This window comes from Periplaneta americana, chromosome 4 (assembly GCF_040183065.1).
Source record: "Periplaneta americana isolate PAMFEO1 chromosome 4, P.americana_PAMFEO1_priV1, whole genome shotgun sequence".
NCBI lineage: Eukaryota > Metazoa > Arthropoda > Insecta > Blattodea > Blattidae > Periplaneta > Periplaneta americana.
This window is the reverse complement of record NC_091120.1, coordinates 129223504-129244148: the sequence shown is the minus strand read 5'-3', so window position 1 is coordinate 129244148 and position 20645 is coordinate 129223504. Positions and strand designations below refer to the sequence as shown.

Below are 20645 nucleotides of genomic sequence, written 5' to 3'. Positions count from 1 at the left end.
TATTCTTTTTAATTTTTAATATTAAGTTTAGATTTGCAAAGAAGTTCCTCAGCTACATTTATATCACATATCTGGTTAATTTCACAAATATAATGGAATGTAGAAGAACTGTAAAACTTTTATGAGCAGTTTTCGAGTCCAGAAGTGAAACTTTCTGCAGAATATGCCAGGACAATATTCTATAGGGATAATATTATTATGAAAGCTGACAATAAAATCAATAAATCCGTTTAAAACAAACTTGCATTCTGAACCACATATTGCATGACAGTTCAACAAAAATGACTGTTTACAATCTGAAGCAAATTTACATATTATACTATATGTGTAACGATTTTCGTGTGCAAATTTACTGCCTAATCATGAGACCTGTATGCACTGTGATGACAAAACAGATAGAATGGAGAAAAAAAAAACAGATATTTGTCAAGTTTTGAAATCAACTTTTAGGTGCAGTACTACATTAATCAACTAATCTTTACTTACACAGCAGTTATTAGTATTTACAATAATTTACTACTATAATACTCTTTGAATTATGAAAATGTTAATTAAGTAGATTTTAAAGTTTGACTTGAAATTAAAAGAATTTGTGAACAGAAACACATTAATACAAACAATCATGCAATCACAATAAAAATGAAGAATTTCGTAATTAAATCAAAACTTTAATAAGTAAATTGTTCAATATTGCAACTTGCAATACACTGACCAATAAACGTAAGTTATTGCTGAGAGAATTATTTCTTTGAATTGGAATATTTGTCCAGTGGTGCAAAATATAATAATAAAACATATCTTTATTTTAATTCCAATCCAAAAGTAATTTCTCCAATTTTTGTACAACAATGTTGTAACCATTCCAATCTATGCTATTTTGGCTCAAGTTCTTCAAATATACTACATTCAATTTTCGTGTAAAAATGTTACTGTTATTTTACGTCTTGAATTAATTGACAAGTAAGTATTGAATGTAAACATAATTTGTCCGCCAGTTAAGGAGACAAGGTCAGCAGTCAGGAAGACATATATCAAAACCCACTATCCTTGGTTCATGCTTGCTGAAATTTTGTATTCCCAAGAAAATCTTGAAATATACTGCATTATAATAATTCCTAACAATTTGCAGAATCATGATACCAGTACTTCGTTGGTACCCTGTATGAGAAAGTAAACAAATGGTAATGTATGTACACCAGGATACAGGTTTTGCTCACTACAGCACAGTTTTAAAAGTGACAAGGGCAAGTAAAAGTCTGCTTGCACTGATTCAGAATGTCAACTTTTGGTAATAAAATCTCGCGACATTATAGATTTAATTTATTGGCTTACCTCATAACAAGTGTTGGAACTGTTGACTATCTTCTCTAATGTACATTTCATCTTTTGAAAAGATTTCTAGACACATGCTGGATTTCATCTCCAACAGACTTGAACACTAGGCACATGATCCATTTCATTCAATTTATGAATGACTGTTTTGTTATAAGGCTTTAGTTTTAACAATCTTGTTACTTCCCAAGCTGATGTCTGGGGTACACCTGTCTGTTAAGCTAACTTTCTTAATAATTTTGTGGAAGACTGTACTAGCATATAACCTATGTCACTGAGTTTTACTTCAGTTAGAATATGATTTATGCGACATTTTTTTTTTTATTTCGAATGTGCCAATTTCTCAATTTTTTTCTCTAAGTTCTGGAATGTTAAATCAGATGGTTGTTCAACATCAGGCTGCATTGGTAGAAATACAGCACAACACTTTTCGTATGATTTTTCGGTAATATTTTTTTTTTTATCCAATGCCACCAGGTTGTCTTTTCGACATTTCTGGTCTTCTCTCCTGGCTGTGGCTTAATTGTAACCCCACTTCTGAGGTTGGGGCACCTAGAAGGCAGAGTTACATTACCCCGATGATGTGATAGGATGATTATGATAATGTGGTGGTAATATACGTCATAAAAAAAGAGTAGGTGTTCTATTATGTACTGCATTGTCACGAACTAAACTGCACTGAATGGAAGTGAGTATATACTTATACTCTAACCCTGACATCCCTTCGTCCTGTGTTATCTGTGCATACTATGCAACACAAAACCTTCCCCATGCTCGAACCAGGCAAATGTACACACTACGTATTTTGTAGGTAATTATGTTCAATCTATAACAGTAAAAGACCGATGGAAAAATACCTGAGCAAAACCTGTTTCCTGCGAACACACTGTACCATGCAAATGACACAAATACATTATAAATTCTATGGAATAATTAAGATCACCACTATTTTATGCACATGTGTGTCAAGTGATTCCTAACTACAATCTTTCAGATCATCTCTCTGGGTATCCTCATCTGTTCCACCTTACATCCCAGAGAGATGGTATGCAACAGTCAGTTTCAATAAAGGTATAACCTAATGGCAGATCACATGTGATTGATTTGTGCCGAAAGAAGAGGCTGTGAGGTGGGTTTCTTCAGAAAAGCTACTCTTCCTGTTTTTTCCTTCATTATACCTAAATGCTGCCATGAAATGTAATGATATAATAGCTTTTTCTTTCTACATCTAGTAAATCTAAAAACACATCAATAAATAAATACAAACTATATTAAAATGCAATAAACTGGACAATTACTCCAACTTATATGAGATACTTAAGTGACAGGCAAATATTCTACTCATAACAGCCAACATGCATGTTAGTTGCAGCATGCAAACGAGAGATCAGATTACTGGCTTGTATTTGAGAAATATAGGTAAGAAAACGTAGGTCACAAAAAAAAAAAAAATGCAGCCAATAATCTACTCTTTGTTCCAGATCTCATGCAACTAATTTTCCAAAATCTTAAATAATTCATTAGAGGGGTGGCCAAGCTTCAGAGATAAAATCATTTATAAACAATACATAGAAAAATACATAGTGAAAGAGAATGATTAAATAATAGTATGCATAATAGAATTTAGTGAGATTATACTCATAATATATACAGTGATAAGTATACATTATTTTTTTACAACTCTTTTGTTCAGTATGAAATTTTCCCTGACTGAATATCTAATGTGCTTCACATGGGCATATTGGCAGAAACAACAAATGAATAACGTATATAACTAGGACGGAAAGAAATAAATGATCTTGATTACATAAGAAGTAAAAAATACGAAATACAATTATTGTCACATTTCTTTCTGCATATTGTTATAAACAGAGAGTCAAACCTCGGGGACTGGCACTCCTACCATCTCTCAACACTAAAGTATCTCATAGCACTACCGTCTCGTATGTGATCTTTCACGTAACTACACCTTTTCCAGATGTATTTCAGAATGCATCATTTGTATATCAGATAAATGAAATGTATTTCAGAAAACAACATTTGAATATCAGATACGGTAAGTCAAATGTATTTCAGAAAGCATCAATTGTATATCAATTGAGTCAATTGTATTTCAGTAAAGTCAATTGTATTTCAGAAAGGGTCAGTTGTATTTCAGTTCAGTCCATTTTATTTCAGAAAGGGTCAGTTGTATTTCAGTTGTCATATGTATTTCAGAGAACATCAATTGTATTTCAGATAACTGCATTATGAAATAACATTTTAATACAGGCACTAATTTTTTTTTTAACACATTAATGTTTAAATTTGTAGAGATTGCACTTCCAAATACCTTTTCAAGAATAACACCCCATTTGAGGAAAAAAAAAAACTTCAAACTTTATAAAATTATTCTATTGAAATACCTGGTACTACAATCCAATGAAGCACCACAATGACATTTTTTACACTGAACAGATCTTAAGCCACCGGTGTAGTTCAGTCGCCTGAGGCACTTGCCTCCCAGTCTGAAGTTGCGCTTGGGCATGGATTAGATTCTCGCTTTGGCTGATTACCTGGTTGGGTTTTTTCCGAGGTTTTTCCCAACCATAAGGCGAATGTCAGGTAATCTATGGCGAATCCTCGGCCTCATCTCGCCAAATACTACCTCACTATCACCAATCTCATCGATTCTAAATAACCTAGTAGTTGATACAGCATTGTTAAATAACCAACTAATAAAACAGATCTTGAAAATAGCAAATTGTGGGTTCATACTTCTGAAATGCAAATTACTTTTATTCTGAAATACAAATGTTGTTTTCTGAAATACAAATGATGTTTTCTGAAATATAAAGGACACTTTCTCAAATTAAATTGATTAATCTGAAATACAAATGATGCTTTCTGAAATTAAATTGATTAACCTGAAATACAAATTACGCTTTTTCAATTTAAATTGACCAGTTCTGAAATACATGTGAAAAGATGTAGAAAATTATTTATTTATTGTGGGACATTCTGTACATACGGTCAGGGAAACTCAAAGAACTAATTGTCACACAGCAATCTTGCAGTTCAGTAAGAATGCTGGCAACTTCGGTCTAAGGTCTGCACAGGACACAATGCGTTAATTTTCCTTATCAATTATTGCACCACACTTGCACTTTATATTATCAATCTCAGTTAATTTCAGTTAATCACCTGTCTAAAATCTACTGATGAATACGTATTTTAAACATTATTAGATACACAGTATTGCAACGCACTCTTCCCATTATTACCTATTTACTGATAAAGAAACTGTAAATTGTGTTTATGCAAGTTTCAATGGTGTTTTTTCTGAGACTACACAATCTTCAAAACATTGTGTTGTTAAATTAATTATTTAATAAGTGGCGAGAAACAGGTTCCATTCCTGATAAGAAGAAATGTTGAGAAAGCCTAATATGCAATATTAGTGATTATGAAATCAGCAAGTATCTCAAAACTTCATACATCATTGCACCATGTGTACAGAATGTAATGGAGGACATTTGAGTAACTGCTCTGAAATTGAGGTAAAATTCTCTCCATTTCCTTAAATAAATAATTCAGTTACCCGAAAGAGCACCCTCCAGACTATAGTGCTGTGAGATAGCAAGAATGTTATCTGTGAGAGCTGCTGATCTGTTTGCTAAGCAGTTATGCTAAGAAACTACAGAAGTGCTAGACCCTTAGGTCTGACTCATCCTGGATATTGTAAAGAATATGAAGGAAAACTCTCCATTTATGATTATGATTATTATCATCATCATCATCATCATCATCATCATCATCATCATCTGAAATGATGAGCTATTACATATTTCTTTAATCTCTCTTTTTTCTTTAAAAAACTACAACGTGGCGCATGAAAAGTCATACACTGAAAATATCTAATAAAACGTTTAATTTTGGGTTTAGAACTTTAAAATTTTGTGACGAGTAGACTTAGTTCATGCATGGTTCAGTAGAAGGCAGCATTTGTCAATGTTACGCATGTGCAGTGCCAACAGCTAAGATTTGTGAAACATGGCGGACAAGGGCTGGTTGACGCTCTAACAGAAAGTGAAGACGGTGTTGTTTTACACGGAAACAAAGAGTGTAGCCGTGACTCAGGAATATTTTCGTGTTTAGTTTCATACGAGGTTGGCTCCCTGCAGACAGACAGTGTACAGATTAGCCGAAAAATTTGAAACTATTGGCAGTGTTTTAGAGAAGAAACGACTGCGTGCCACCACAGCCCGTATTGAGGTGGTGAGAGTGGCTTTGACACGAAGTCCTGCTAAATCCATCATTTGGGCACCTCAGTCGTTCTCTTCAGAGGATACTTCATGCTGATCTGAAATTATTCCCATACAAAATTGCAGTGCTGTATAAACTAACAGCAAATGACAAGGAACGGCAAGTACAGTTTGCTGCTTGGGCTTTTGCAGAAGATGATGGCATGATTCATAACACGTGGTTCTTCGATAAGATGTATGTTTATCTGACAAGCAGAATGCAGGTTTTGGGCGAGAGAAGCTCGTAATATTGTGCACGAGATTGAAAATTATGGTGAAAAAGTGGGTGTGTGGGGTGCGATTTCCAGTCATGTGGCAGCACATGGTCGTTTCTTCTCTAAAACACTGCCATCAGTTAAAAATTTTTTGGCTAATCTCTACACTGTCTGTCTGCAGGGAGCCCATCTCGCTCGTACATCACAGCTAAACTCTTTGTTTCCGCGTAAAATAACACCGTCTTCACTTTCTGTTCAAGTGTCAACCGGCCCTTGTCTGTCATGTTTCACAAATCTCAGCAGGTGGCACTGCGCATGCACGACATTGACAAATGCTGCCTTCTACTGAACCATGCGTGAACTAAGGCTACTCGTCACAAAATTTGAAAGTTCTGAACCAAAAATGAAACGTTTTATTAGATATTTTCAATGTATGACATTTCGTGTGCCACCCTGTATCTGCATCTCGGTTATGTATTAATATATTTTACTTCAGATTTTTCATAATCCCTCATAGATTATGGGTTACATAAAATGTTACATAAACAGATATTTCTGAGTCATTTGTATAACATGATAAAACCATGAGATGTTATTTGAAAATTAACAAGATTCTGAATTTACATGCAATTTTATCAAAACTTCAATAGCAACCCAGAATGTAGTAAACAATGCATTTTTAACATAACTTGGTAATTATGATCAACAAAATGGAATAGATTATTCACTCAGAAGTTTAGGGCAAACATAAGACATCACTCTGTCGTTGTTCAATTCACGACCATGATTCATTCGATTTACTGCATTATATGCACTGCATGCAATGTATTCAATGTAGACATGCAATGCACATTTATGTATGGTGCATGTGCTTTCCATGATATTCAGAGGACATCTTAAACGTGTATAAACTTTGTCTATTACTAAATTTACCATATATTCATTGGATGACCCATATTTTACTGCAAATCTGAAGTTTTTATACAACAAGAACTAATCCTGGATATTGTAATGTCCACACTATTTCTGATCAATTCCATTTAGGAAGTTCAAATTTGAATAATATTTAATAATGGAAATCCTACTTAAATTTCTCTCCTCATTCCCATCCTTCAATGGAGTTAGAGAAACTACGTGAGAAAGTGAACAATTTCAATTGACATGAACACTGCCACATGTTTCTATTGCAACACAGTCAAACTTCTATGTGCATTCCTCTTTTTCGTACATACTAAAACATATATAGTTAAAGCTGAGAGTATGAACGAGTGTTTTACCAAATAATATTTAAAACAAAATCTGTCACCATTATTCACTCCTATATTTGAATATCTACATTGACAATAAATTGTCAATACAAAAGCAGCATAATGAGAATACAATTAAAAACTAAGGCTGGGTGCACACAGAATCAGACGCGATGCGACGCTACGTTTTGCTTTACAATGCCTCGCGACAGCTTAAAACTGTCTGCTTGCAACAACTGATTTGCTGGCTGTGTGGGTTTGAAAAACTGACCTAGGCTAGAAAATGGCGTCAATAAAAGAGGACTGTCTATATGAAAAATTCTATTGTATTTGGTTATTATTTCCTAAGGACGTTTAATATGCCCAAAAAGAGTCTTAAAATTAAATAGCTACTACTAATGTACTGCACAAACGTCATTTTGTATGTTTATGACTACTGCAAGACTCACAATAAAGAAAAATAATATATTAAATCAATAATGAGTGATAGTGTAGAGCAGAGAATTAAGCTTACCACAAATTACACTGGTCAACAATCATATTGCACCAGACATAAAACTAACAAATTCTTACTAATTTCGACCTCCTGAATTCAAAAATAACAAGCACTTCGGGTTTTCGAGATATACAATATAATTAATTTTCTTTGCATTTTATTTTAAAAAATTCACCGCATTTCGTGTGTAACTATTTTGTTTTACAAATGTGAAGACTCATTATGTGAAAAAAAAATATTAGTAAAGGGTGGTTCAAAAAGAGAACAGGGTTTGATATATCAAATTAAGAAGTTTATTGCTACAAAAAAACAGAAACAAAATACATAAACATGTTCATATAACCTTCCCATTTCATGTATGAAACATGATGTCGGACATATGACCTCCTCTGCTGCGCTGGCATGCAAGAACTCTGTCCATGAAATTCACTATGACTGCATGACAAGTTTCCACTTCCATTTCGCCGACAACTCGTCCAATTTCCTCCTTCAAGTCATGGATGTTTCGGGATTTACTGGCATACACCAATGATTTAAGATGACCCCAAAGAAAAAAGTCACAAGGAGTTAAGTCACATGACCTTGGTGGCCATTGATGATCAGCATTGCGCGAAATGAGGCAATCTGGGAACTCCTCATGGATCAACTGAATTTTGTAGGGATGGTAATTGAGATCATACTGGACAATTCTCCATACTGAAGCCCAACTGTTGGGAACGTCGACGAATTGATTTCATTGGGCTAACAGCCACACTGTCACGAACCACTGCAATGTTCTGCTCAGATCAGCCAGAACAACGACACCCAGGACTTCTAAGGTTTACTGTTGAACCCGTCTCAAAGAACTTTTTCATAAGTCTGCGAACTGTTGATTCATTCGGTGCTTCATTACGCCCTAGAATCGCGTGAAGTCGCCTGACAGTTGCAGCATAACTTTCTCCATTCTAATAAAACGTTTTCACTATTAACACACGTTACACACAAGTGAACTGCTCCATTGTCAGACACAGAATGCGAGAATGCAAGAAATTCAAACTGAGTCACCAATAGGAATGTTCCTGGAAATAGAAGCTAAACAAAACAATGTCACCAACCGACAAACGAAAATTTACCAGCCGTTTCAAAACCGGCGCTCTTTTTGAACCACGCTATATAAGTAGGCCACCATGTTAGAAGCACTTGTAGAAACGGAAATTATTTTATTGCCCTTTTACGAATCTATTTGGAGGAAGTGAAACAAGTTCACGGTATGAATTCGCTTGAGTTTACCTGATTTTACTTGAGATGTGTATTTCTTTCACTGAGCTTTAATTACATTATTGTAGTTTATATTTTGCAATAGACCACCCTGTCAAAACCACTTCTAGAAGCGGAAATTGTTTTATTGTCCTTTTCGGTTCCATTTGGAGGAGAAGAAACAGATTCGCCATATGAAATCACTTCAGTTTACCAGGAGAATTCCGTGGTGTTAGTATTCTATCTAAGACGTGTATTTCTTTAAAGTGTGCTTTAATGATAATATTCAAAGTACAAATGGTTTATATGTGCGGATTTGAAGGTTGTAGCATTGCTTTTTGGAATGCAATTAGGCTACACAAAATTTTGCTGCTTTCTGTGCGAATGGGACAGTCGCGCTCAAGATAAGCATTATAAAATAAAACAACAAAAACTAAAGCCAGAGAAAAAAAATATTATACATCAACCCCTTGTACCTCAAAGCAAAGTAATTTTACCCCTTTACACATTAAGTTAGCGTTAATGAAGAATTTTGTTAAAGGGATGAATCATAAATCTGAAGCATTTAAACATATCAAGGAAAAATTTGCTACTATTAATGATTCAAAAATAAAAGAGGGAGTTCTGAATGGGCCACAAATTAGAGAAATAATGAAGGACAATCACTTCGAATCTTTGTTGGAAGGAAAAGTGAGAGCCGTCTGGATTGCATTCAAGGAAGTTGTATTAAATTTTCTGGGTAACTGTAGAAGTGATAACTATAAAGAACTAATGAATAATTTACTGTTGGCGTATGAAAAAGTGAGAGCCGTCTGGATTGCATTCAAGGAAGTTGTATTAAATTTTCTGGGTAACTGTAGAAGTGATAACTATAAAGAACTAATGAATAATTTACTGTTGGCGTATGAAATTAGGGGTTGTAACATGTCCCTGAAAATTCACTTCCTTCACTTCCATCTTGACTTTTTCCCCGAGAATTGTGGCGATTTCAGTGATGAGCATGGTGAGCGTTTTCATCAAGAAATTTCAACTATGGAAAAAAGATCCAAGGACAGTGGAGTACCAATATGCTAGCAGACTATTGCTGGACTTTAACTCTTGATATATCTGATGCCCAGTGTAAAATAAAATGCAGAAAAAGAAAGCTGTACCAGTAATCTTCTCAACAGTGAATATTTAACCTTATTAATAAAGAAGAGAAAGCGCACATTCGTGCAAAGAGAAAGAGTTTTAGGGCTTTTCCCTACGGGCGCTGTCTTCACTGTATGAAATCAGTGATTTCATTCTTTCGGTGCACCATAGGATATGGTATCTTTCACAGGATTTCTTGCACAGTAGACACACGCAGCTTCCATCCATCCATCCATCCATCCATCCATTTAACCTTATTGTCATTATATAAAGGAATATTTTGAATAGATATAAATTCGAAAATTTCTCTAAAACCGTAACTAACAACTATTTTTTATTGTCATATTCGTATTCAGGAGACTCAAATTATATAGAAAACATGTATCACATGCCCAACAAAAAAAAAAGTTAAAATTTGTTATGCAGTGTTATTATTAATTATTATTCACCTGGTGCGTTCATCTCACCTGCAATTTTTCAGATTTTTTTTAGAAATCACATTATTGTCGTGATATTGTTTCAAAGACTACAGAACGTATCTTTCCTGTACTAAAACAACTAATTTATCCGCATCCAGCTCCATTATGAATAATGTGCACTACACAACAATAGTATTCGTAGATAGTGAAAGCGTGCAATCATAGCCACTACTAACACATGTGCAGTACACTGCAGTGATCAGACAGTCTCCTCATGACGAACTTCTAGCAGTCATTCGATATTGTCTCTTCGTGTCTCCTTGTGTCTGCTCACGACCGTCGTGCCGCGTCTGATTCTGTGTGCATCGCATCATAAGTAATCAATGGGAAACAAGTACCAACAGACAAAATGTCACGTCGCGCGTCTGATTCTGTGTGCACCTGGCCTAAGGTAACAGAAATACTAGCAAATGAAAACATATACTGGCAGTAGACCTAACACAGCATGCATCACCTACAAAAAAAAAAAAAATGGACAACTGGAACAAAATAATTTGTTGACAGCTAGTGCCATCCCACATTTCAATTTACCCCTAAATGTGCATTCCAAATGCATTTTACAAAAATGGTATTTACCTTACTGATGCACACAACGACTAAGTCACACAATTTTACTTCTAGGAAATGTTTACTTTTATTTTTAATGTATGCATTTCAATTGAATGTTATAAAATATTAAAAAAAAATAGGATTTTATTAAAAATAGAATAATTTACAATTAGATAAAACTAATTTTGTAAACAGCCAGATGATTTTCTACTACCACATTGATGATATTAAATATTCCACGTAAACGGCACCAAATACTATAGAAAGAAAAGTACATTAGAACAAAATCTAAGGTAATAAATTATCAACTTAATGATTTAATTAAATGCTTTTTAAGATCTGTTTCATTCCATAAGAGTCGAGATTCACTTCATGCATTAGACTGTAATAATTCTACATCACCAGTACAGAGCACCTATTTTACAACCTTACCACTAAGTGGCTCTACTGTCACAGCTGTATGAGTTCATGTGTACCTTGTGCTGGTACACTGGCTAAATTCAAAGTCTGAGACAGATAAAACAGGACAAAAACAAGACAAGTGAAGTTAATCAGTCTCAATGAGAGTTGAGAGTTAAATCTTCTGTTGAATCTGACAGTCAATGTAAGTGGAAATTTATTTGTTGGTAAGTGTGTGATTGGAACAGATGTTTCTTTGTTTACTATAAAACCAAGGTTGTTTATTTATGAATCTTATGTACTCACTCTATACGACAAATAAAAAGAAGGTTTGCAGAGAATTCTCCGGGTGTCAAGAGTATTCTGACGTTCTAAATTGCATGAACTTGTTAGAAAGAGAAAGAGAGAGAGACTGAAAGTGTACTAAACGACATTTCATACAAGTTGAGAGGATGCGAAGGCATTTCTTTCCCCTTCTTCTTGCCCTAAGTCCGTCAGTGACAGACTGGTAGCTGTTACCTCTTATACCTTCACCCCCCCAAGCTATACACACTAGCAAATAAAATATTAAATAAAGTACATAAGTGAATATAAAATACAGTGTCACAATTGTTTGACAATTACATGTTAAAGTATATTTTAGTGTCATTCTTAAAATATTTTCAACTAATAATTAATTAGATTAAGGAATGTTAGTTTGTATTATGAAGTCAGGGGGAGCGACACAGCGCAGATTGGCCCAGTGTGTATGCTGTAGAGTAGCAACTAACGGTGGAGAAAACATTTATCTTCTGTTGTCAGTAACTTTTTAATGTGCCAGTTAATATAAACAGCAACAAAATTCTATATAAACGCTTAGTATGGACTTTCGAAATATAGAGTACCGGTAAACACTTCCAGAAATAAAATTTGTCACTATGTAGAAAGTTAATTAGTCGAACGTTTGTGAGATGGACAGTAGCATCTTCCCCTTCACTGTTGGTAGGGAGTGTGAGTAGAGGGGAAAGCCTATCAACCAAACTGAAATGGGGTTTTTTAGACAAAAAGCACGGGAGGCAGTCTAATGTTTTGATCCGGGGCATAATGATGGTGCAACACTTTATGTAAAATCTTCTTACATAAAGCTATGCATTTTCTTTTCAATGCAATAATAATAATGATGAGCGACTGTCCAGGAGATTCTTTTGTGACTATCTTGTGGAATGCATGACAGAAGCTGACACAGTAACTGCAGAAGTGAATATGCTACTTATCAGAAAAGTTCTAAATCTGGAACAGTGTATGACGACAAAGTATTGTTCAAGGTATGTGATATAGCTTTGTGTACTGTCTATGGTATAGTTCATTCATTCATACTTTTCTGTCCAAGGACGTCATTCACTACAAACCCAGCATTCGCTAATCTTTTCTATTTTCTGCCTTCCTCTTTGTCACAGCATATGATCCTATGGTACAGTATATATAATATACAGTATAATATATACAGGGTGATTCACGAAGATCATGCAATACTCTAGGAACTGATTCCTGATATTACTGTAAATAAAAAAGTTTATATATACATGTATTCGATTTTGAATAGTTTCGAAAATAATCACATTTCATACTTTCATTACATAAATTCTTGTGAACTTCGCTCAAGTGTTTAGAATTATACCATACTGTAAATGATGCACACTGCTTGAAACAATGGACAAAGTATTGCATAAAAATTCAGAACAAACTGTGAATACAACTGGATCCACTGTTCACAATTTTGTTTGATTTATTACTACTACTTAGACAATGTGGCACAAGCAGTTCACACTCAGGCTATTACATGCACTGCTGTAGAAAGTGATGTCTTTGAAAACCAGCTTTAATACACATTTTTTCAGGTGGATAATAATGTGAATTACTTTAATAAATTTATAATACATGAAATATCATTTTTCTAGATATTTAAATACTTATAAATTGAAAGCTTCTACATTTATGTTCTACATTCAGTCAATTTAAAAAATATGATACCATAAAACGGAATGAATCTAGTTCATCAATTAATTATATTCAAGTGTTAAAAGTGGTGTACGCAAGATTCAAAATGAGGGAATGAATCTGTTATACATAGTAGTAGTACTGTGAAACTGATCATTTAAGTTTTTTTTTTTTTTTAAGAAAGAAAGGTGCACAGATGTCACTGGTAATTTGAAAACATTGTTGACACTCATGTTTCTAAGAAAGAAAATTTGTCAGTAACAATTATTGATATTTCAAACACACCCAACACAACTGTGTTCAGTATAGTGAGAAGAATTCTGAGGTGTGCTACATTTTTGAGTTGGAAAATTCTTGTATAAAACTTATCCTGTACTTCACTACATATTTTTTTAATAAAGTAAAACAATATTTAATTTCATAGGGGTTCTATACTGGCTAGTGTAAAATATTAACGATAAAATTATTTTTGTTTTAATTTTATGCCCTTTCTAGTGTAGTGCTGTTAGTTTGGAAGGTGACTCCAATCATGATGATATATAAGAAAGAAGTTGGTATTATGGTTGGGATTAATTTTGTTACTAAGTTATGCTCCTTTACTTAATTTTCTTTACACTCTAGGTTAAATTCAACAATGTGGGTATAAACAAAGAAGGTAGGATCAACAAGAAAGTGCAATTACAATCCAGTATATTGTAATGTGGTAATGTGATGAAAGCTTATAAATGAAGAAAACTATGCATTATAAAGATTTTGGAAGAATATGGGGTCCCTGACAAGACACTGAATGATAAATTAAGTTTTTTTTTTCTTTTTTAGTTGGTTATTTAAAGACGTTGTATCAACTACTACATTATTTAAGTCAGTGAAATTGGTGATAGTGAGATGAGAGCGAGAATTCGCCACAAATTACTTAACATTCGCCTTACAGTTGGGGGAAAACATCAGAAAAAAACCAACCAGGTAATCAGCCCCCAAGTGGCAATAAATCCTACAGCCAAGTGTAACCCCGATCGGCAGGCAAGCACCTCAATTGACTTAGCTACACCAATGGCTTAAATTACCATAAAAATTATTTCACTATTGTAAGATTCCCCACTAAGATAGATAGATAGATAGATAGATAGTGAAATTTGAAGGGCACGTCAGCATCAATGGCTATTTGCACCCATGCCTATTGTTTTTCTTTTTGTGTGGTGAAATTACATTATTGTATAACTAAAATTCACACTGACTAAAAACTTTGACACATTAAAACACACTAATATTGGACGGACAAGGTGACTCCTGATATAAAATAACATTAAAACGAACACGTAGTAGTTCCAAGATAATGTGAGACAATCATAAAATATAAAACAAACACTGCTACAAGAAATATGTGGCAATGTTTTATAACAACAATCATTAAAAATCAGATGTATAAGGTCCGCGTAATAAGGTGTATTAAAAGAAATGTAACTAAAATAATCTCCAGATGTAAAGGGTTTGGAGAAGAGATAACAATGGGCTAAAAGGACATTAAAACTTAGATCACCTTGTCGAGTTCCGTGTTACGTAAATACCTCAACACTGCGTTGACACAATTAAAATCATTGCCAAGAGCGTCACGTAACGTTGGACGTATTGCATACTGGCGTCGAGGCAAATCATATTTGCAACAGTGGAGTAAAAAATGTTCCACCGTAAGAAGGGCATGACAAGTGTCACATTCTGGTGGAGGTTCGCCAGACAATAGGTGACCATGTGTCAAACGACAGTGACCAATCCTCAAGCGAGTAAGTATAACTTCATCTCACCGTGACGCTCTTGATGACGAATCCCATTCTCGAACTGTATTTTTAATTGGTCGTAGTTTGTTACCCGCTTGTGCAGACCATTTTTCTTCCCAATCTCTCCGAATACAGTTCCTTATGTAAGTCACTACATCTTGCCACCTCTCTCGCCAGTATACCAGTGTGCCATTAAGAGCAGCGTCTCTGGCTCCAGCGTCTGCTGTCTCATTACCAGGAATTCCAACATGGCCTGGGACCCACACCACTCCAACATTGGAGCCCGACGATAGGAGTGAGTGGAAGAGAACCTGGGTTTGTACAATGAGAGAATCATCGCTATAATATGATTGCAGAGACTGGATTGCACTCAAAGAGTTGGAGCAGATTAGAAATCTACCCCAAGGTTGTCGAATTAAAAATAACAAAGCTCTGTAAATAGCATAAAGTTCGGCAGTAAAAACACTGGTATACAAACTCAGTTTATATTTATAAACCTGCCCGTCGACAATGAAGGAGCAACCCACACGATCATTCACCCGGGATCCGTCAGTATAAATGATACTATTATAAGGAAGCTGAGATAAAATTTCGTAAAAGCGTTGTCTATAAATAAAATTGGGTGTAAAATTCTTAAGAGACTGGCTCAAACTTAAGTCGAATTTTGGACGATTCATAATCCATGGTGGTGTAGGCGGGTATTCTATTACCTTTATATTTGGCAGCCTAATGTCCAGCTCTGAGAGTCCCTCCCGGAAACGGACGCCAGCTGGACGAGGTCGCCATGGATCCCGTCTGTATCGGAAATCTAAAGCCATGGAATGAAAATGTTTGTATGTGTTGTGCTCAGGTTGGGCTCGGAGCTTTACCCCATAGGAACACAACAACATATTACGTCTCTGATACAGTGATGGTTCCCCAGACTCGCAGTAGAGGCTCTCTATCCGACTCGTTCGGAAAGCCCCTGTTGCAAGCCTTAGACCCTGATGATGGATGGGATCTAACATTTTCAATTTCGACTTACTTGCCGAGCCATAAATAAAACTACCATAATCCAATTTTGAGCGTACAACAGCATGATAGATACGTAAAAGAGTTTTGCGGTCTGCACCCCAATGTACCCCTGACAGAATGCGTAAGATATTCAAAGATTTTTCACAGCGCCGCCTTAAATCCCGTATGTGTGCCTCCCAACTTAATTTAGAATCAAATATTAAGCCCAGAAATTTTGCAGTGTCTGTATAGTGTAACTCTACTCCGTTGAGACGTAACTCCGGGTGTGGGTGAAGTCCACGGGAGTTAACAAAGTGGATGCATTGCGTCTTTGCAGTAGAGAATTTGAACCCATTGCATATAGCCCATTCAGACAAAGTGTTGATGGCTAGCTGCAGTTGTCTCCCAATGGATGGGAGATATCGTGAGCTGTAATACAAACTAAAGTCGTCAACATAAAGAAGAGGTGTTACGTGAGGACTTATGTTAGCAGCTATACCTTTAATCGCAATGGAGAACAAAAGAACACTCAGTACAGACCCCTGCGGAACGCCATTTTCCTGTAAATGTTCACTGGAAAGTGTGGTACCTATTCGTACACGGAAATACCTCTCTGCCAAAAAATTGGCCAGAAAAGTAGGTAGACTTCCCCTTAGACCCCAGTTGTGGATAGTGCGTAGGATCCCATAACGCCATGTTGTGTCGTAAGCTTTCTCAAGATCAAAGAAGATTGCTACCAAGTGCTCCTTCTTGAGGAAGGCGTCTCTAATGGCTCCTTCCAGCCGAACAAGGTGATCTGCGGTTGATCGGCGCTTACGAAAACCACATTGGATCTTAGACAAGAGGTTTTCTGATTCCAGGAACCACATTAGGCGATTACTAACCATTCTCTCCATAACTTTACACACGCAGCTGGTGAGACAGATAGGCCTGTAACTATTAGGTAGGGATGGGTCCTTTCCTGGTTTCTGCACAGGAACTACAATGGCTTTATGCCATTGAGATGGAAAGGATTTTTCTGTCCAGATTCTATTATATAAAGAGAGAAGATATATCTTCCCAGCTGGTGGTAAATTTCGGAGCATTTGATTATGAATATTATCTGGGCCAGGAGATGTGTCAGGGGATTTGTCTAGTGCTGACTGTAATTCCTGTAACGTGAACGGAGTATTATAGTTTTCTGTGTTATCAGATATAAACGAGATGTCATTTCGTTCTGCAGCCTCTTTAATTCTTAAAAATCTAGGTTCATAATGGACTGAACTACTGATATGCGTGAATGATGTAACAAGGAGCTCAGCCATATCCAAATGATTGGTTATCATATTGCCATTATGTACTAGACCCGGAATAGCAGAATTACGTCTTCCCATTATCCTACGGACTTTTCCCCATACGGTTGTGGCTGGGACATTCTTTTTCAGTGAAGAGACATATTTCGTCCAGGACACCTTCTTAGCTTCGCAAATGGTGCGGCGAGCTTTGGCACAGAAGCGTTTGAATTGGATGAAGTTCTCTTCCGTTGGATGCCTTTGAAAGAGTCGTAGAGCTCGTTTACGGGCCAGTATAGCGTCTCTACACCACCAAGGTACAGGGACACGTCTTGGTGTTGATGAGGAACGAGGTACATGTAGTTCTGCTGCCCGTATGATATTTGTACAGAAGTGCTCTATGATTAAGTCGACATCGTCATTTTCATTGTCCTTAAACGAAAGGGACTCGGCAAATCCAGTCCAATCCGCCTTTTTTATAACCCAGTTAGGCCAGCGCGACTCCGTGGGACATGATACAGAGAGACGAAGTCGGATAGGAAAATGGTCACTTCCATGGAGATCATCAATGACTGACCACTCCACGTGCGCCGACAGAACTGGGCTACAAATGGACAGATCTATCATGGAGTAGGTGCCGTGGGCGAGAGAAAGATGTGTGGCTGCTCCTGTATTAAGAGTAATGAGATTAAGACGAGTACAAATCTCCACTATTACATGCCCTCTGTCATTGTCATTCATCGAACCCCAGCGGTGATGGGAGGCATTCAAATCTCCCACCAAGAGAAATGGGGCGGGGAGCTGATCTACAAAAAACTGTAATTCACGTATCGTTAATTCGAAGTCGGGTGGTAGATATACGCAAGGTATTGTAAATTCTATGGTAGGCAGGTGTATTCGGATTACTATATTCTGAATGGTGCTTTGAATGTTAATTGCAGAGGACATAATACTATTTTTCACCAAGATAGCACATCCTCCATTGGCCCTGACTCCAGCCAGGTGATCGTGCCGGTGAACCCTGTAACCACGAATGGATAGGGAATGTTCAGGCCGAAGGTGTGTCTCTTGGAGACATAGAATAGCGGGTTCTTCATCATAGATTAGCTGCTGTAATTCTGCATATCGGCTACGAACTCCGTTCACATTCCACTGAATTATGTCGTTACACATCAAAAATTTTTAGATCATGGTGGTTTCACGGGAGATTTTCTCTTTTTCTTATCACCAGAGCTGCATTGTCTCGACTGCTTATTTCGCTGCTGTGGGGATTCACTTTCTGACCTTCGTTCTCCCGACCTGGAGCGAGAGCGGGGCGTCTCGTCTGATCGGGGACTTCGACGACGTGGTTTTCTCTCCGCCGTGGAACTGTTGATTTTGTCGTCGATACACTGGTCTTTGGACTGTATGGTCTGATAGTAAGCCCACAGCTATCATCATCAGGCTCTGCTGTTTGAGTGGCAGCATCGACATAAGTTTGAGTAGATATCTCTACTCTCTGATGGGTGTCGTCCAGAGGTGGCGTTTGCGTGGAGGCATCACATCCCTTAAGACCTTTATGGACTACTGACGCATATGTTGTGGTCGACTTTTTCTTCTGGTCGTCATAATACCGTTTACGTGCTTCGAAAAATGTTATGTTATCTCTGACACGAAGTTCTTGGATATCCTTCTCTTCTATGTATCTCGGACATTCTTTAGAACTAGAAGCGTGGTCCCCATTGCAATTTACACAGTGCACACTGTGAGGACAAGGGGAATCCCCATGATCGCCCTCACCTCACTTTGCACACACGATATTATTTGTACATCTCTGTTGTGTATGACCGAATCGCTGGCACCGGAAGCACCGCATAGGATTCGGTACATATGCACGAACAGGGACACGCTCGTAGCCTATGAGAATGAACTCGGGAGAGATGAGACTTCAAAGGTCAAGAATATGGTCCGAAGTGGAACAGTCTGTCCATCCCACTTACCTAAAAGACGGTAGGCCCTGGAAACAGACTGCTCTGCCAGCTCCAGTTGGATTTCTTCATCGGACAGACCTTCTAAAGAGCTCGTAGTAATCACTCCTCTCGTGGTGTTGAGAGAAGAGTGACGCTCAACTTTAATGGGATAAGAACCAAGTAACTTCGCTTTCAGAAGGGTCTCACTTTGCTTAGGACTTAAAGTTTCAACTAGAAGACTTCCATTTCGAAGGCGAGTAGCATTTCTAACCTTACCAATCATTGCGTCGAGAGCGCGTTTGATATAGAAGGGACTGATATCTTTCATCGTCTTTTCATTCCCGTCAATAGTTAGACTCACAAATCTCGGAGGCGGCATTTTCACTGTCATTTTATCCGGGTCCAAATCCATGTTGTCATTCAATTGCACTTTTTGTTTCTTCGGTAATGAAGAGGGAGGAGGAGAGCGCAAAGACATTTTGAACTGGCTCCCCCTACGGAACTGTCGGCGTCAGCCTGCCACCGGGGGGGCGAAGGAAAAAGACACCAAGATATTCTTCGCGGTCTGTGCCGGCTGTGGGGATCCCCCCACAGCCCGATCCCAAGCAACCCACTTCACGCAAGTTACCCTTCAAACTGGTCATTACATACCTAACGGCAAGTTCTGCACCAGAGGCGTGTCACAGTTTTATGCCCCTACCACGGGAATAACCGCCCGTGGCTCCCCACTCTACACTGAACACAACCGCCAGACTACTGCGGCTAACTCCGACCTACCCTCCCAAAGCCGGAGCAATCCGAGAGCGCACACAGCTTCAGGGGACTTGTGGTTGATTACACTGCGACACCCATCAGTCAGCGGTAACACGTCGGAGCGACATATCCGTCCCGGCGAGCAGAGTCGGTCACCGGGACGTCTAAATCGCCCCGGGCCCCCTGGGGGGCTCTACGTGAGTGTACTTGACCTCTGGTCTGGGTTTGGCACCTAAACTTGCATATAGGGACAGTATGAAGGGTCCACTATTGCTTCGTTGCTGGGCACCCTGTCGGGCCACACAAGTTGGAAGTCGCGCTCGAAACCGTGGGACAGGACCACGGAGATAGTAAAGATCCCCGCTGGTGAGACGGGAGTTATAAACCTAAGAACCTTAACCTAATAATGAATATAATGAACTAGAAGAGGAAGAATAATGTAGCCTCACCAGGCATTAACAAATCCCGTCGTGGTGGCGGACGTGGCGAAAACTAACAGCGGGGATGGAGAGGTGAATATGGCTGTGATGATGTGGTGGGCGTTCCGCATGCAATGGTGGCCG

At 37.4% G+C, this 20645-nt stretch overlaps 1 protein-coding gene across 13 annotated transcripts in view; it reads right to left on the bottom strand.

Moving 5' to 3' along the window:
• Nucleotides 1-20645, bottom strand: part of LOC138698194 (A-kinase anchor protein 9-like) — a 630353-nt gene that overhangs the window by 263255 nt on the left and 346453 nt on the right. The window lies entirely within an intron of this gene.